Source organism: Amblyomma maculatum, chromosome 1, assembly GCF_055883805.1.
Source record: "Amblyomma maculatum isolate TAMU_Amacu chromosome 1, ASM5588380v1, whole genome shotgun sequence".
In the NCBI taxonomy this organism is placed as follows: domain Eukaryota; kingdom Metazoa; phylum Arthropoda; class Arachnida; order Ixodida; family Ixodidae; genus Amblyomma; species Amblyomma maculatum.
The window spans coordinates 40902482-40919508 of NC_139344.1; the positions used below are offsets into that span (position 1 = coordinate 40902482).

Sequence of the window (17027 nt, forward strand, 5' to 3'; positions counted from 1 at the left end):
TCGAGTAAACTTTAAAGGGGCCATGAGAGCTAAAATTTGAGTATAAACTGATAATTGCATTTCACTCCCTACGTTAAATTATAAATCCTCGAAATTCGAGCTCATTCTGTGCAGTAGATAGCTTTAAAATTAATTTTTATTAATATCGGAATCAGCTTTTTGGTCTGGCAACCTTCGGCCGCTGATATCCCAACGAGATATTATCCCATGTCGTCTACTATTCGCGGTGTCGGCAGCATTCTTACATCAACGCTGTGGATGGTGGTCACTGACCTTTTTTTTTTTCTTCAGCAAAAATATTTTTCACATATTCTCTTTTCTTTGAGAAGCATTATACTATAATATGCGACTTAATGATCCTCGGACTTGTTTTGGGCTTCGTCTAGAGATTGCCGAGGAGGCTGAAGTCGACGGGCTCATGCTTTATAATTTAGGCATATAATCATAGCCATATTATTTTTACGTTATGAGAGTTAGCTTGCTTTAGCAACAAGCGCTCCCGCATATAAAAAGCCACATGTCCAACGTTTCTTTTGGCCGTGTACTTGCGCCGCGAAAGTGAGGAGGGTAGCACTATGTTCCTGATTGCTGAGCTATTGCCGTCGCTCTTTTGGTCCAACAACTAAGAGTAAATCTCAGACAAGATTACCTTGACGCGGGAGCGCACCTTGCGACATTAGAGGAGCAGACAATACTTTTGAACGAAGCGGTACCTCTTGACTTGCTCTTAGAGGCGCGTGTTAGTCAGACGTAATTATTTTCCGGCTGGTAAAACATTTTTGGAAAACTATGTTGAGTCTGGCATAGGCCAGCGCACGAAAGCATATGCCGCCGTCGCTTCATTCCCGTCATCGCAAAACCCAACGTGATTCGAGTGCGCTTCACCATGCCAGTCGCTGCCGTCTCCGTCTCGCCTCCCTCGCAGCTGCGCGCGCGACTGCGACAGACTTCCGAGCCTTGCATTTTGCTAGTGTTTCTCCAGCACATGACTCGCGAGTGCTTCAGCGAAAGCATGCATCATTCAGTATTTAGTGTGTGAACCCTAAACTCTCACAGGAATGCGTCGATTCGCGAATCACGACTGCGCCCTCAGCGTTTGTTTACATAGCTTTTGCAATTACTGGATGTATGCTGCTCGTTCGCACGTCATAAAATGCAAGCTGAGCAAGCAATACCAAAACTATCCACTTCTTTTCGCACCGGTTGCACCTTTATTTGTTCACAAACTGCAACTGCACTGCAAGAAGCGCCGTGGATGCTATGTCCCCTGCCTGCACAGGGTATACGGTTTGCACTGACGTCATGGCTGGAGCGCGCTAGAAACCCTGGGATACTATTCTGCCATGCTGGTGCAGCCAAAGCGTCGAAGCAGTCTCACAGTAGAATGTCTCAAGCTTGGCAATGGTTATCTACACTGCATAAAGGCAGGCCTCAATATGGGAACATGCCTCTCCCGTTCCTGCCATACAGGTGCAATGAGCTGCGAGCACAACCCCACTTTTTTTTTTTTTGCAAAAGATCCACACCTGTAAAGGCTGTTCTCCCAACCTTTGTGAGTGGTTCACCTGCAACAGAAATGTGGCAAGGTATAAATATTAACGTTGGGTTCATTTCTGCGCGGGCGCACGTCGCTGTCGATCTTATCGCGCTACCGATCCGGCAACAGCGGCAAGCTTGATTAGTTAGGGAAGCATACAAAAATCGCGCGACGCGACTGGTGAGACTTAATTTGTCGCAAATATCAAGCGAGCGATATCAGTCTTTTAACGCGTGACCCTTTCTTTTTCGCTTGGTAGGTTTGCAAATTGGACAACGTATGCGCGTAAAAAAGAATAAGTGGTGTCATCTCACATTGCCGAGGTACTGTGAACGTGTGAAGAAACGATTTTCTAGCTTGACAGGTTGTAAACATTATTTTCACTTTACGCTCGGTCATTTGTGGACTGAGTAAACGTTACTTTTCTCCTTCTGGTCCGCTCTCTCTTAAAAAAAGAAGGTCTTGCTGCTTACCTCTCCAAGACCCTGTCATCTTGGAGCTGTTTTGCTGACAAGCTGGAGCTGTTTTGCTGCTTAAAAGCCTTCATTTGTTCAAGTGTCAAAAAGTTTGCAGAAAAAACAGTGACGATGACACTGTGTGAAATCTCCGAGAACAAGTCAACATCGCCTCCCGTGTCCGTTCCCGGTCGCAGCTTCAATGGGTCGATGTTGTCGCCAAGGTACGCTTTTTTCCGCGTACCGTACGCACTCAGACCCCGTAAGCTACGAGTGGTAGGTAGCGTTTAAAGGCTGCTTGCTGAGAAGTTGCAACATTTAACCCGAAAGGCACCAAAGTTAACAGAACGCACGAGGAAACGCGCACGCGCGGCTCGCCTACTGCGCTTCCGACTCGGCACTGTTGACAACTGACAGCACCAGCATGGCCGCCGCAGCGCGCTTGGTTGGTTGGTTGCACAACTTTCATTTCCATCGGAAATGGGCGTCCTCTTCCCCACCCCAGGCTCGCTTGCCGGGGAAGACGGGAAGTCGTGCGCCAGCGGATTAGACACTGGCAGGTAGCCCTTGGCTTGTTGCGACCTTTTCCGCCAGATGGACGGTGCGGTGCTGTATCGCAGGGTCCGCGCTTCGCAGCAGGGTATCCCAGGCTTCTCTACTGTTATATTTTGTCCTATCCCTGGAGATTGTGGGCACTCCCAATTTATGTGGTCGAGGGTCCCTCTCGCTCCACAGTGTTTGCACAGATCATTGTCCCTAAGGTTTGGTAGCGCGTGAAACGCCCAGACAGGGTTGCGTATTTGGCTTTACTCGAGCCGGTGGCTCCGCGAGAGAGAAAACAACAGAAAAGTCGAAGAAAGCGGGCTGTTACGACTAGCATCTACCGCCCCCAAAGGCGGCACAAGCTTGAAGGAGCCGAGCGGCCTAACGATTCAAGACGCATGCTTTTTCAATGGGCGTCATGTTGGCCGCGGCACTAGCTTGAGAGAACCTAGCGGTCCAGCGATTCAATAATAATAATAATAACAATAATCAATTTTTAATGTGCGCAGGAACAACCATGTGGCCTTTGTGCTGCAGCAAAAAAAAAAATGCACACAGTTTTACACACACTGCTAGAACGCTAAAGAAGTAACAAATATCACACGAGATGAAGGCTGAGATGAAATGAGTCACGGAGAGCGAGAAATCAATGAATAGCATGTCTTGTATACACGGTGAGAGAATTGCAGAGCACATCACGAAAAAAAAAACAATAGATAGAGAAAAAATGTAATTGACTATAGTAATAAAGAAGTATGCATAAAATAAACAACCACTCGAGGCGCAACAAGTGTTTGGTATCTAAAACACAGGCTAGAAATAGAAGGAAATACAATAAAGAAATAGAGTTGAATGCGGGACAGTAAGATTCGAATATAAAGTTTAAAGTTAAAATATGAAAAAGAAACAAATAATAATAATAATAATAATAATAATAATAATAATAATAATAATAACAATAATAATAATAATAATAATAATAATAATAATAATAATAATAATAATAATTATTATTATTATTATTATTATTATTATTATTATTATTATTATTATTATTATTATTATTATTATTATTATTATTATTATTATTATTATTATTATTATTAATTGGTTCGCAGGAAGGGAAAAGCTCAGTATCTGTCCCACTTGTTTCTCTGGACACCTGAACCGCTTGCGCTGCCTCTGGGGGCGGTAGATGCTAGTCGGAACAGCCTGCTTTCTTCGACTCTTCTGTTGTTTTCTCTCTCGCGAAGCCACCGCCTATAGTAAAGCCAAATACGCGACCAGGTTCATGACGGTAGTAGTTTCTAGCCGCCTCTTCACGACAGCTTCTCTATTATTTAGGCTAACATCTAGCGGGGCTACTAGTCTACGTCCGAATTTATAATGGTCGATGATTTCCCCGTAATTTTGCAGACGCTCGTATGCCCAATGTTCGGGGGGCTCGAACGCTACCCGGAAGTAGAGAGCTCGGGCTAGCTCGTGAGCAGAGGTGGGCAACCTCATGAGGTCGACCTCAACCTCAAAATGACCTCAACCTCACGGAGTGAGGTGAGGTTGAGGTGAGGTCGGCGATAGCTCAAAATATTTTGAGTGAGGTCGCGAAATTGGACCTCAACCTCACGCATGAGTTTGAGGTTGAGTGAGGTCGTAATTGTGTGAGGTCGAAATTGTGAGGTCCAGGCTTTTTGCTGTTGCCGCGGCTTACTTCGAAGAGCGCCCCTTTTGACGCGGAGTTCGAGCGTACTGCCGCGGTGTGCCCGTCGACTCTATAGTGTTCGGTTACCCCCCGTTCGGACGACCGGATGCCGTAGCCCCTGCCCAGGCTTCCCTCTGGTCTTGTTGGAAGATTTTTTTTTTTTTTTTTTACGACACCAACTCCTCGTGCCCCCCGCCCGCCACCCCCGTTTTCTCTGACTTGTTTGTGCCGATGCTTGCCGCCGGCTCAAACACCCAGGAGCGCGCAAAGCACATAACTCACTCTGACCCGCGATGCTTTTGTCGGATGCCGCAAACAAACAAGCAAACTAAAAAGCGAAGCAAATTGTCTTTTGCGCAGATGGCGCAAAGCAGAACTGTTTGTCTCGTGCATGCCCGTTCCGAGGCGCTGACATCACGGCTGCTGCTTTACATTCGATGAAGGATCCCGCTGTACATTAGACGGAACCTTAACAGAAAATGATGCAGCGAAATTGCATGGGATGAAGGTGCTAGCGTTTCTTACATAACCAATATAGCGGTAAGACATGCAAGAGGATGAGACGGACGGCACAGCTTATAAGACGCAACTGGTATACAGGAAAAAAGCCTGCGCATGTTAACCATTTGCCTAGGTAGAAGAGGCAAAAAAATTATATGGGGCTTATATACAGTAAAGCCTAATGAAAACAAAAATCTTTTTGCTCCACTAAGGCCCTTTGTTTCTCTCTCAAATTCTCGTGAAACCAAGCAATGCAGGAGGAAGGATGATGGTAAGAGATTCTTAACACCATAATATCAGGTCTATCTTGAAATCTCTTTAGGCGTAGGAAAAAAAAAAAAAGAGAAAAGCATTCTCCTACATGTTTTTATAAGTTAAAAACTATTGAGATGTTGTCTGACTCAACATTTTGGTGTCTAGACAGACGAATTAGTGTGGCAAACTGAGCGTGTCTCTTTTGTGCTGCCGTCTGCTCGATACGGACAAATCAATCGGATGAAAATTTGTGTGGTCAGATATCGGAGTAATATATTCAGACATTCGTTTTTTCTTTAAAAATCCATTGAAATGTATGTGAATGAAACCAATTACATGCTAGCACTGAGGAATGCAGTACTAAGTCGATGTCTCAAGCCTTCTATACCCTCTGGGAAGCGCAGTTCTCTTCTTTTTTTAGTGTGCGAAATTTCGTACTTTCGTCAGCATAGTATTTCTTTATATATATTGTCGTGTATGACATTTACGTTCGTGTACTGGCGAACAGAGAACAGGCTTCTTCCCTGACATTTGGCTCTTTCTTTGGCATCTTTCCAGAGGCCCATAGCACAACCCTCCTTTCCACTTACCGGAGCGGTCATTTAGTTTCTCTTTTTATTTTTTTATTTCTTTTTTTTGCAAGTATTGCAAAGCGCGATGTAGTCTCTGAAAACGAAGCTGACACATTCGCTGCTGCCTTTGGTGTGTATTGGTGACAGTTCGGCATTCACTGCATGAGCAAAACCTAGAGCCTAGAGACGGACGGCGAAGGGAGGAACGCGTGCACAGCAGGGAGCGCGGTCCCTCCAGGCTGCTTGATCGCCTCCTTTCTGTTGTTCTTGTCTTTATTTTACGTTTATGTGCTGTAACTACACGACACGAACGGGGAAACGGTTTCTCTGGATGCACGTGTAGTGCACGCGACGAAGCAGCTTCGAAGACACCACCGTGTAATGTATTAGTTGTCTTTAAAGGAAAACAAGTGAATAACACAAAGAAGCTCGTCTCAGACTTGTTGGAGAAATGGTATCCAGTATTCTGTTCGGATGTACAAGTATTTGTATCGTTTTTTCGTTTTTTTTTTTTGTTTTTTTTTGGGGGGGGGGGGGAGTTGGAAATTTTGGTCCAGCGAAATTTGACTGCAAAGTGGTTCACGTTTAACCCTCTTTCCTAGCAGTTCCGAACCCTGTAATTTTTTAATGTAAGCATGGTGTTCGAAGAAGCAATTTCGCCAATTCTTGCAATACGCCACGGGATCACAGAATTATAGACAAACACCTAGGAGTGACCGGTTGGGACCTCGTAACATCCACAGCGTTCCTCTGAAATTTTCTGAAGGTACATTTGTTTACTCGGCGTTGGCCGAGTTTTGTGATTATTTGGTGTGTTGCTGTCTTTCCTCTTTTGTTTGTTTTGTTGGGGATTTAGTCATCACGACAGATCGTTTCATGAGCAGCTTTTATGGAAAATTCGTGCCCCGTTAACATGGACGACCTGAATTATGAACAGTTTTTCTGGGGACGAAATGTTTTCAATGTATTTATGCCTCGTTAATGTAAAAACTCGCTGTTTGAACAATGGACAGGGGAAGAATGCATAGAGCCCACTTGGGTCCATGTATTTTTGTCTCGTTAATATGGACATCGTTTGAAAAAAGCAGGGAAGTCCGAACGCAAGTTAAAGAAGGGCGCGCAGGCCGGGAACCTATGCGACAGCCGATGCGGCCGGATGCCTGAACGAGTCCTGTGGAGTTGGAAAGAACCAAAGCGGGCGTGTGGTCGTTTTAGGAAGGGGAGGGACGCAAGAGCGGAAAGGAACGTACACAGAAAACCGAGGGTCAGCTAAGTAAGAAAGACCCTGAATGAAGGGAACCGGGAGATTTCTGGGTGCAGCGGCAGCGCCGCAACGAGAGGCCGCAGTCGGGAAAACAGCAACATGTGGTCGCAATAAATTCTGCTGAACATGAACAGAGAGGCCGGTAAAATCGTAGGAAGGAAATAATAGGAAGAAAGACAAGCGCCAAAAAGTGGGGGTGGGAACTGAAGTTTTTCTTTCCCAAAACACAAAATGTGTTCCATGAAGCCGTTAACGCTTTTCGGTCAGAGTTAAAACACATTCACGAAGTAGAGCGACAAAAGAAAGGCGGCGAGCACGCAACCAGGACCGGGCGTCCCGTCCTGGACGCCCTTACTTCTCATGCTCCTGGTTTTCGTCGCTGTTGGGGTGCCGAACTGCCACATTTCGCGCCCCGGGCGGTCTGCATGTCGGCTTCGCCTTGAGTCAACGATGCGGCCTTGACAAGGTCTGAGCTCTTCGTAGTCGGCTCGCCGTCGTTCTAAACTGTACTTCAGCTTGCAGTGTTTGTTTCATAGGAACACATACAAACGGCACAGGAAAGGGCTGTTCGATAGCCCTCAGCAGCCTGCCAACTTGACTCCCTCGCTTCCTCACATAAACAGTTCAAGGCAGAAAAAAAAAAATCAGAAGAACGGAAAGGCGGGGAGATTAACTAGGCAAAAAGAGTGCAAAGAATCAGGAGCCTGTAACCCTCAACTTTAGTCTGACTTTTGGCATGGCGGGAGTTGAAAGCAAAAAAAAAAAAAAAAAAAAGAAAACGTAACTGAACGTAGGCGCGAAGCGGGACATCTGTGAATACAAGCGGCAAAAACCATCTCAGTTAATCCAAGCCGTGAGGGACTGGACCCAAGTTCAACTAGGTCTCAGCCTCGCCAGGTCGACGGTAGCATCGATACTACAGGGCTCTGATGAATGGCTCAACGTCGGCATCGCTCATCGCAGCGTCAGCTACAGTCCGACAGCGCCCAGCACAGTTCGAAGAAATGGAGTCAGCCTTGTTAATGTGCTTCGGAAATGTGTGCGCGAATGGTGCTGTCGTGAGCGACGAAATGCTTCAACAGAAGGCTCGCTGCCTCGGTAACATTATGGGTGCGCACCCTTCCTTCTCCTCCGTCTTGATAGGTTTTACCTGTGATGACTTACGGAATTTTTGTTCAGTAAAACAGGGATGTTTACTGAGAAAAATTATTCAACGCTATGTATAGGCATTACTAACTTCAGCTGCTCATGAGGATAGCTGACAAGATTTAAGAACAGACATGACATTTTTGGGTCGACGGATTCATGGAGAAGGGGGTAACATCGACAGCTTGGCTGTTTTTAATTAGAAATTTAATTTAAAAAGCTGTCATTAATTATAAAGTTTTTCTCAAAAAATACTTTTCATTTTTATCATGACTCGTTATTATGGATGACTCGCGTTATGGACAGTTTTGGTCGGAAACCAAAGTGTCCATACTAACGAGGCACGACTGTATTCCTATTTTTTCCCCAATTTGATGTGTACGGTCGCAAGACAATGTACAGTGTATTAAAAAACAATGCTTGGCAATCATCAATTTGTTTTTTTTTTTTTTTTTTCGAATTAAGAAAAAGAGCATATCGTCATTGTTGCCATCGTCACTAGGGTCAACAGCATTTGTCTTTTCAGTATATAGTAAGAACTGGCTTGTTTTATTTCTAATACGGATTCTTTTCATGTTGGTCGGATGGGATAAACTCTTTGTATTGCATTATGGGCCTATGCGTAGTAATGTGGTACCCATGTAGGCCTTAGAATATAACGGACCAAAAAATGGTAGCCGAAGAGGGGGAGAGGATTGCTACTTTAGTGCAGGATTGGACATGGAGTCTCCGGAGTTTTTCTTTTATCCGGGATATTAATTGTTGTATAAAATTAAGAGTAAAATACAGCCTTCATACGACAAAATTCTGGCTTGCCTATATATGCTAGGATTACCGAGAAATGTATATTTTCGTTAAGTTACGGTTTAATTTGATGATTCTTTGATGTGCTTTTTTTTTAGGTCGAGCGCCCGACCTCAACCTCACATTTTGAATTTGAGGTGAGGTTGAGTGAGGTCGCCAATGGTCACCTGAAAAGTGAGGTGAGGTCGCCTGGTAGACCTCAACCTCAATTTATGAGGTTGAGGTTGAGTGAGGTCGCCAAATATTTTTTGAGTTTGAGGTGAGGTCGAAGTTTTTGAGGTCAAATGCCCACCTTTGCTCGTGAGTCACCTCGTTACCAGGGACGGCAGCGTATGCGGGTGTCCAAATTAATTGAATTTTCCTATTCAGCATTCTTTGGGTGAGGATTTTGGCAGCCTCCGGCGATATTCTCCAATTTCCAAAATTTTGGATGGCAGCTTTGCTGTCGCTAATTATGAACTTTGCTTCCATTCCTATGCAAGCTAGGACTATCGCAACTTCCTTCGCATCTCTACGTTGCGGCCTCTGATGGCTGCCGCGGATACCGGCGCCCCTCGGCCATCGACTACCGAGGCTGCCGCAGCAACTGTTCTGCCACTTGCCGCATCAACATAGACTGCTTCCTTTGCCCCCATGTTCTTGAACCGTCGCTCTAGAGCTTCGGCTCGTTTGGCCCTTCTTTCGACATTAAATTCTAGATGCATCCCTTACATAAACTGGTGTTGAAATTTTGTGGAATTTTAGTGAAGTTGCCTCAATAAACACTGTTTAAATGCTGAGAATATCCTGTGACATTTTTGTTGATTAACATTGAGCATTTGTTGAAAATTGGCTTATGTGTTTTAGTTGAAATTCCGTTGTGGATTTTTGTGTTGATTTTCAGTTAAATATATACTGAATACAAACTTAAAAGCAACATGTGCTTTATGTGTTGTTTTGAAATTCTGTTGATTATAGACTGAATATACATTTAAAGCAACATATGGTTTATGTGTTGTGTTTAAATTCTGTTGATTATACACCGAATATGAACTTAAACATGGAACGTACATCTTTACCGTGAGAATATTTTAAATAAATAAATAAAAGTAACATGGGATTCATGTGTTGGCTTTCAGTTGTGCATGCTCGCATTCCATCCAGTGCGCTCTGTACTTCCTGAAACACCTGTACTAGTGAAGTGAAGCAAACTTTTTCAGACTGACCAGTTTATTTTATTTCGTGAATTAATGGACTTTCCAGGTTATAGCAGGCTGATCTTTATGTGGCCCACAGAAGCGGTCAGGTACTTGGTGCGCATGTAAGCTGCAAAAATTGTATAATGAAGATGCCTTAATTTTTCTTAGCAAAATGCAATATGAGGAACACATTTCAGCTCATAAGCATTGTAGTGCACAGACAAGGTAGGTATGAGTGGCAGAGTTGATGATATTAATGTAGCACCACACATGCATCATGCCACATACATGAGGCTGGGAGTCCATATTATAGTCGGATACAACTCAAAACGGAGCAGCAAATACCCATCAAAGGAGGCCCTTCATCCAATAGTGTTGTCTGCGATTGTTGCAGCTAATTTTGCGGACAGCTTATTTTGTGGCGCTGCAGCGGAAGCTAGGCAGAAACGGGAAGGAGGCACTTTTTTACCGTGCCATGGAACATACTGTTTGGAGTAGGGGTGCGGTGATGTGAAGGCGGGAGCTGGAGGGACGGAATACAGTATTCACTACGATTTCACACTATGTGGTTAACCACCACGCCACGTCATATAAACCGGCCAGCACCACTGGATGGAGAGCCTCCTTTGATGGGTATTTGCCACTTCTTGAGTTGTGTCAACTATATAGATAGCACTATGTACATGTTTTAAGCTAGTAAACCTTCTCTCAGACACAAAACACTGCTAAAACACAGTGTCCCTCATGCTGAATACCAGAAAAACATTGACTGTCAAATAATCTGGCCCAAGTGGTAAAATGTAACTGCACTACAGACCATGCCCAAAAATCTGGCAGCATAATGACCAGGTTAAAATGTTTTAAGAACAGACAGATGCATTGTCCCTAATGAACCTCCAAATACTGTCTTGGATTACCAAAGGACAACACTTTTCTCTTCGCCTGCTAAATTATTCCCTCTGCAGAATTCCAAGAAGTTGTATGCAGATTTGCATTGTAGTCCTGTTTCCTGCAAAAACTAACTTCGTTATTGTGCTATGCAGTGAAAATTTTGCAGCACAAGAGATAAAGAACTGCTTCTCAAAACATCAAGTGTTTTCCATATGTGATAATGATAGAACCCACAAGAGTCCGATGATCAGCAGCTGTGAATAGATGAAGTGGTCATTTGGTGGATTGCTGTCACCCAATCAGCTGTGAGCACAGCCTCTACCATAACGAAGCCAAGAATGTCGGTGCACGAAGCCCTTACTCTAAGCAAGGTGAAATCTATTTCATCATGCGGTTCAAACAACATCCATCACCAACTTTCTCCATTACTGCTACAACCCACATGCATATCATCACATCCACTTTCTGCAAGAGAATGAACAGAATGAAGTGCAATGTAAGTGCTATGAAGTGTGTTGTTGGCTAACTCTACTGCATGAAAGGTGCATAAGCAGATTATACAAATAAACTTCAACAGTTGCCATTATTTCCCTCTTTATCGATATTTTTACATTTGTTTATGATTTATAAGCATGCATGCAGTGACTTACATATGACAGCTTCCAGGTGCACCAAGTCAAGCGCCTCTTTCTCAATGGGATCCTTTTGGATGTTCCACACTCCATACAGGGATTTGGTCTTTAGTTCTGCAGCAAACAAGGTGCAACAGGGGTCTGAAAAATCTGCCAGCACTTTTATGGCCTCAAGGGTGCTCAAGGTGCTCCAAGAGTGCCTTGTCCAGCAGGGCCCCGCCTCCAATGTCTGCCTGCAAGAGCAGCAATTCAGAAATAAGCGGCATCAGTATAGAAAACAGTGACAATTATCTATCTGGCATGTATTACTACTGGCTAAATGACACAAAGCTCAACAAAGGTCCAAAATGATGCTTTCACTCATTTAGACAAAGTGCCACACAAGCCATATAGCCCATCTGAATGAGCACAATTACAAATATCTTGAAGCTTGGAGGAACTCTGGTCCTCTCCCTCCCAAGCTTGATACTTCCAACAATGCTGCAAGAGTATCACTATATGGCTAACAAAATCCCTCCAGTGCCAAGATTTAGAGATTGGCGTGCAATTAATAATGCAATATTAAATCAGTATTTATTCCCCACTAAGCTGGTATCACATAAAATGTACAGAATGTACTGCAATAAGCAAGATTACGCCTCGCTGAAAGACTGAAGGCAACTTGGGAGGCTATCGATGAAGATTAACATTGAGGGATAAAAAAAACAATGTGAATGAGCAATCTCAACTTAATGTATGCAGGTATTTCAAGGAAAATGACTGGAAAAATATGCAATGCATTGAACATGTGATCTTTGATGGCACAATCTCAACTAAAGAAAAAAATGGACTGAGGCAAAATATATTCAATTCACAGACCTGGCTTCTCAGTTTAAAAGTAATTCCAAGGGAAGAAAGTTGGTATATTAAGCTGAATGGCCTAAAGCAATATGAAGGCTATGAGGGGCAGCATAGGTGAGCATCTGGAACAGTTAAGATCCCCTTCAGTTCTTCAAAATTCACTGAAAATGCACAGTTCATAAACATTTTGTATTTTAACTCAACTGAAGCACAATCTTGTAGCCAAAAGTGGCTTAGTCAAGTAGAGATTATTGCCATTGATTCTCTGGCAATCTGCAATGCTTTGTTTAATTTTTTTTTGATCTACGATGCATGAATGACAATCTATTCTAGGCAATTACATATAGCAAGAAAAAGGATGTAACGAGCTCAATGAAGGTAATGTAATATGCACCCATTTGCCAATTTGTGAAAGGTATTAGCTAACAATTTTTCTAGCAACCTGACAACAACAGGCTCACAGTTGAGACAGGCACAGTGAGACAAAAAAAAATTCTCATACCAATCTGATTTTGGTAATCCAAGTCAGCTGACTGTCCCATCTAGGGTGACGATACCTCAAAAAATGAATGGTTAGTGGCATAGCCATGTTATGTTTAATGCACATGCAATAAAAATGGTAATGTTTTGGCTATCAAGGCCAGAGGTGGGCAACCTCATGAGGTTTCGACCTCATGAGGTCGACCTCAACCTCAAAATGACCTCAACCTCACGAAGTGAGGTGAGGTTGAGGTGAGGTCGGTGACAGCTCGAAATTTTTTGAGTGAGGTCACGAAATTGGACCTCAACCTCACGCGTGAGTTTGAGGTTGAGTGAGGTCGTCATTGTGTGAGGTCGAAATTGTGAGGTCCAGGCTTTTTGCTGTTGCCGCGGCTTTCTTCGAAGAGCGCCCCTTTTGACGTGGAGCTCGAGCGTACTGCCGCCGTGTGCCCGCCGGTTCTTGGTGTTTGGTTACCCCCCGTTCGGACGACCGGATGCCGCTGCCCCTGCCCAGCTTTCGGCATTCTACCGTAATGTCCGCAGCCCGAGGACGCTTCCCTCTGGTCTTCTTGGAAGGAGATATTTTTTTTGTTTACCTCACGAACTCCTCATGTCCCCCGCCCGCCACCCCCGTTTCCTCTGACTTGTTTTTGCCGATGCTTGCCGCCGGCTCAAACACCCAGGAGCGCGCAAAGCACATAACTCACGTTGACCCGCGGTGCTTTTGTCGGATGCCGCAAAGAAACAAGAAAACTAAAAAGTGAAGCAAACTGTCTTTGCGCAGACAGCGCGGAGCAGGACTGTTTATCGTGTGCATGCCAGTTTCCAGGCGCTAACGTCACGGCTGCTGCCTTACATTCGATAAAGGACCCCGCTGTACATTACACGGAAATTTAACAGAAAATGGTGCAGCGAAATTGTCAGAGGACGTGATACTGACAGATAAAAAAAAACGGAAAACATGAACAAACCAGGAAAACCGGCACAATACCATCTGAGCATTTTATCGAAGTCCTCCCTTTCGAATTGTACGTCATCGTTCTATATTCCGGTCCTGTAAATTTATATTCTTGTATTCTCCAAAACAACCTCTCTTTGGTCTTGTGCTGCTTGTTCCTTCTAACAGATTCACAGGTGACCCCGAACAACTGCAATGGGATGAAGGTGCTAGCGTTCCGTATATAACCAATATAGCGGTAAAACATGTAAGAGGATGAAACGGACGGCACAGCTTATAAGACGCAGTGGTATACAGGAAAGAAGCCTACACATGTTAACTATTTGCCGAGATAGAAGAGACAAAAAAATATATGCGGGGCTTGCATACAGTGAAGCCCATTGAAAAAAAAAATGATTTCGCTCCCCTAAGGCCCCTTTTTTCTCTCTCAAATTCTAGGGAAATCAAGCAATGCAGGAGAAAGGAGGAGAGTAAGGGATTCTTAACTTCATAATGTCAGGTTTCTCTTGAAATCTCTTATTCAGGCGCAGAAAAAAAAAAAAAGAGGGAAAAGCGTTCTCCTACATGTTTTTATGAGCTAGAAAGTATTGAGATGGTTTCCGGCTCGACATTTTGGTGTCTAGACGGACGAATTGGTGTAGCGAACTGAGCGTGTCTCTTTTGTGCTCCCGTCTGCTCCAGACGCACAAATCAATCGGATGAAAATTTTTGTGGCCAGATGTCGGAATATTTTTTTCAGACATTTGTCTTTTTCTTTAAAAATCAATTTATATATACGTGAATGAAGCCAATTACATGCTAGCACTGAGGAATTCAGTACTAAGTCGATGTCTCAAACCTTCTATGCGCTCTGGGAAGCGCAGTTCTCTTCTGTTTTTAGTGTGCAACATTTGTTATAAGTCATCGTCAACATGGTATTTCTTCATATATATTTTCTTGTATTTCAATTAAGTTCGTACAATGCCGAAAAGAGAACAGGCTTCTTCCCTCACATTAGGCTCTTTCTTTGACATCTTTTCAGTGGCCCATAGCACAACCCTCCTTTCCACTTACCGGCGCGGTCATTTAGTTTTTCTCTTTTTGCAAGTATTGAAAAGCGCGATGCAGTCTCTAGAAGCGGAGTTGACACACATACCCCACTGCCTTTGGTGTGTATTGGTGACAGTTCGACATTCACTGCATGAGCAAAACCAGATGCCATGGAGACGGACGGCGAAGGGAGGAGCGCGTGCACAGCAGGGGGCGCGGTCCCTCCGGGCTGCTTGCTCGCCTCCTTTCTGTTGTTCTTGTCTTTATTTTACGTTTATGTGCTGTAACTATACGACACTAACGGGGAAACGGTTTCTCTAGATTCACGTACGGTGAATGCGGCGAAGCAGCTTCGGAGACTCCACCGTGCAATTTATTAGTTTAGTCTTCAAAGGAAAACAGGTGAATACTAGAAAGAAGCTCGTCTCAGAATTGTTTGCGAAATGGCATCCAGTATTCCGTTCAGACGTGCAAGTATTTATATCATGTATGTTTTTTTTTTAGGCGGGTGGGAGTTGGACATTTTGCTCCGGCGAAATTTGACGGGCGAGCCGATGCTCGCGACAGCAAAGTGGTTCACGTTTAACCCTTTTTCCTAGCAGTTCCGACCCTTGTAATTTTTTAATGTAAGCGTGGTTGTTCGAAGAAGCAATTTCGCCAATTCTTGCAATACGCCACGGGATCATAGAATTATAAACAAACGCCCAAGACTGGCCGGTTGGGACCTCATAAGATAAACAGCATTCCTCTTGGAAATTTTCTGAAGGTTTATTCGGCGTTGGCCGAGTTTTATAATTAATTGGTGTTTTGCTGTCTTTTCCTTATTTGTTTGTTTTGTTGGCGATTTAGTCTTCACAAGTCGTTTCATGGGTGGCTATTATGGAAAATTTGTGCCCCGTTAATATGATATCTGTTAACATGGAGGACCCGAATTATGGACAGTTTTCTGGGGCGAAGATTTTTCAATGCATTTATGCCTCGTTAATATAGAAACTCGCTCTCTGAACAATGGACAGGGGATGAATGCACACAGCCTATTCGGCCCATGTATTTTTGTCTCGTTAATATTGACATCGTTTGAAAAAAAACCAGGGGAGTCCGAACGCAAGGGTGCGCAGGCCGGGAACCTATGCGACAGCCGATACGGTCGGATGCCTGAACGAGTCCTGTGGAGTTGGAAAGAATCAAAGCGGGCGTGTCGTCGTTTTAGGAGGCGAGGGGGGGGGGGGGGGGGGGCACAAGAGCGAAAAGCAAGGGAGGAGGAGGAGAAAAGGAGGGTGGATGGCAGGGATCGTACACAGCAAACCGAGTGTCAGTTAACTAAGAAAGACCCCAAGAGGGAACCGGGAGATTTCTGGGTGCAGCGGCAGCGCCGCAACTAAAGGCCGCAGTCGGGAAAATAGCAACATGTGGTCGCAATAAATTCTGCTGAACGTGAACAGAAGAGAGGCCGGTAAAAGCGTAAGAAAGAAATAATAAGAAGAAAGACAAGCGCCAAAATTGGGGGTGGGAACCCCCAATTTCTATCCCAGAACACAAAGTGTGTTCCATGAAGCCGTTAACGCTTTTCGGTCAGGGTTAAGACACACTCGAGGAGTAGAGCGACAAAAGAAAGGCGACGAGCACGCAACCAGGATAGGCGTCCCGTCCTGGAGGCCCTTCCTTTTCATGCTCCTGGTTTTCGTCACTGTTGCGCTGCCGAACTACCACATTTTGCAACACAGCGATCTGCATGTCGGCTTCGCCTTGAGTCAACGATGTGGCCTTGACAAGGTCTGAGCTCTTCGTAGTCGGCTAGCCATCGTTCTAAAATGTACTTCAGCTTGCAGTGTTTGTTTCATAGGAACACATACAAACGGCACTGGAAAGGGCAGTTTGATAGCCCTCTGTATGGTAGCCTGCCAACTTGACTCCCTCGCTTCCTTACAGAAACAGTACAAGGCAAGAAAGAGAATCAGAAGAACGGAAAGTCAGGGAGGTTAACTAGGGAAAAAGAGTGCAAAGAAGCAGGAGCCTGTAACCCTCAACTTTAGTCTGACTTTTGGCATGGCGGGAGTTAAACGCAAAAGAATGGAGCTGAACTTAGGCGCGAAGTGGGAAATCTGTGAATACGAGCGGCAAAAGCCATCTCAGCCAATCCAAGCCATGAAAGACTGGACCCAAGTTCAACTAGGCCTCAGCCTCGCCAGGTCGACGGTATACCATCTATATATACTACAGGACTCCGATAAATGACTCAACGT

At 44.4% G+C, this 17027-nt stretch overlaps 1 long non-coding RNA gene across 2 annotated transcripts in view; it reads right to left on the minus strand.

Moving 5' to 3' along the window:
• Positions 1-9976: 9976 nt before the first annotated feature.
• The window catches only part of LOC146202183 (uncharacterized), a 199529-nt gene continuing 192478 nt past the window's right edge, over positions 9977-17027 (minus strand). For both annotated transcript variants that reach the window (XR_014703658.1, XR_014703659.1), the window contains exons 4-5: positions 11496-11710; positions 9977-10081 (exon numbers count right to left, since the gene is read on the minus strand). This is a non-coding gene — a long non-coding RNA (uncharacterized LOC146202183). The remainder of the gene's footprint in view (positions 10082-11495; positions 11711-17027) is intronic.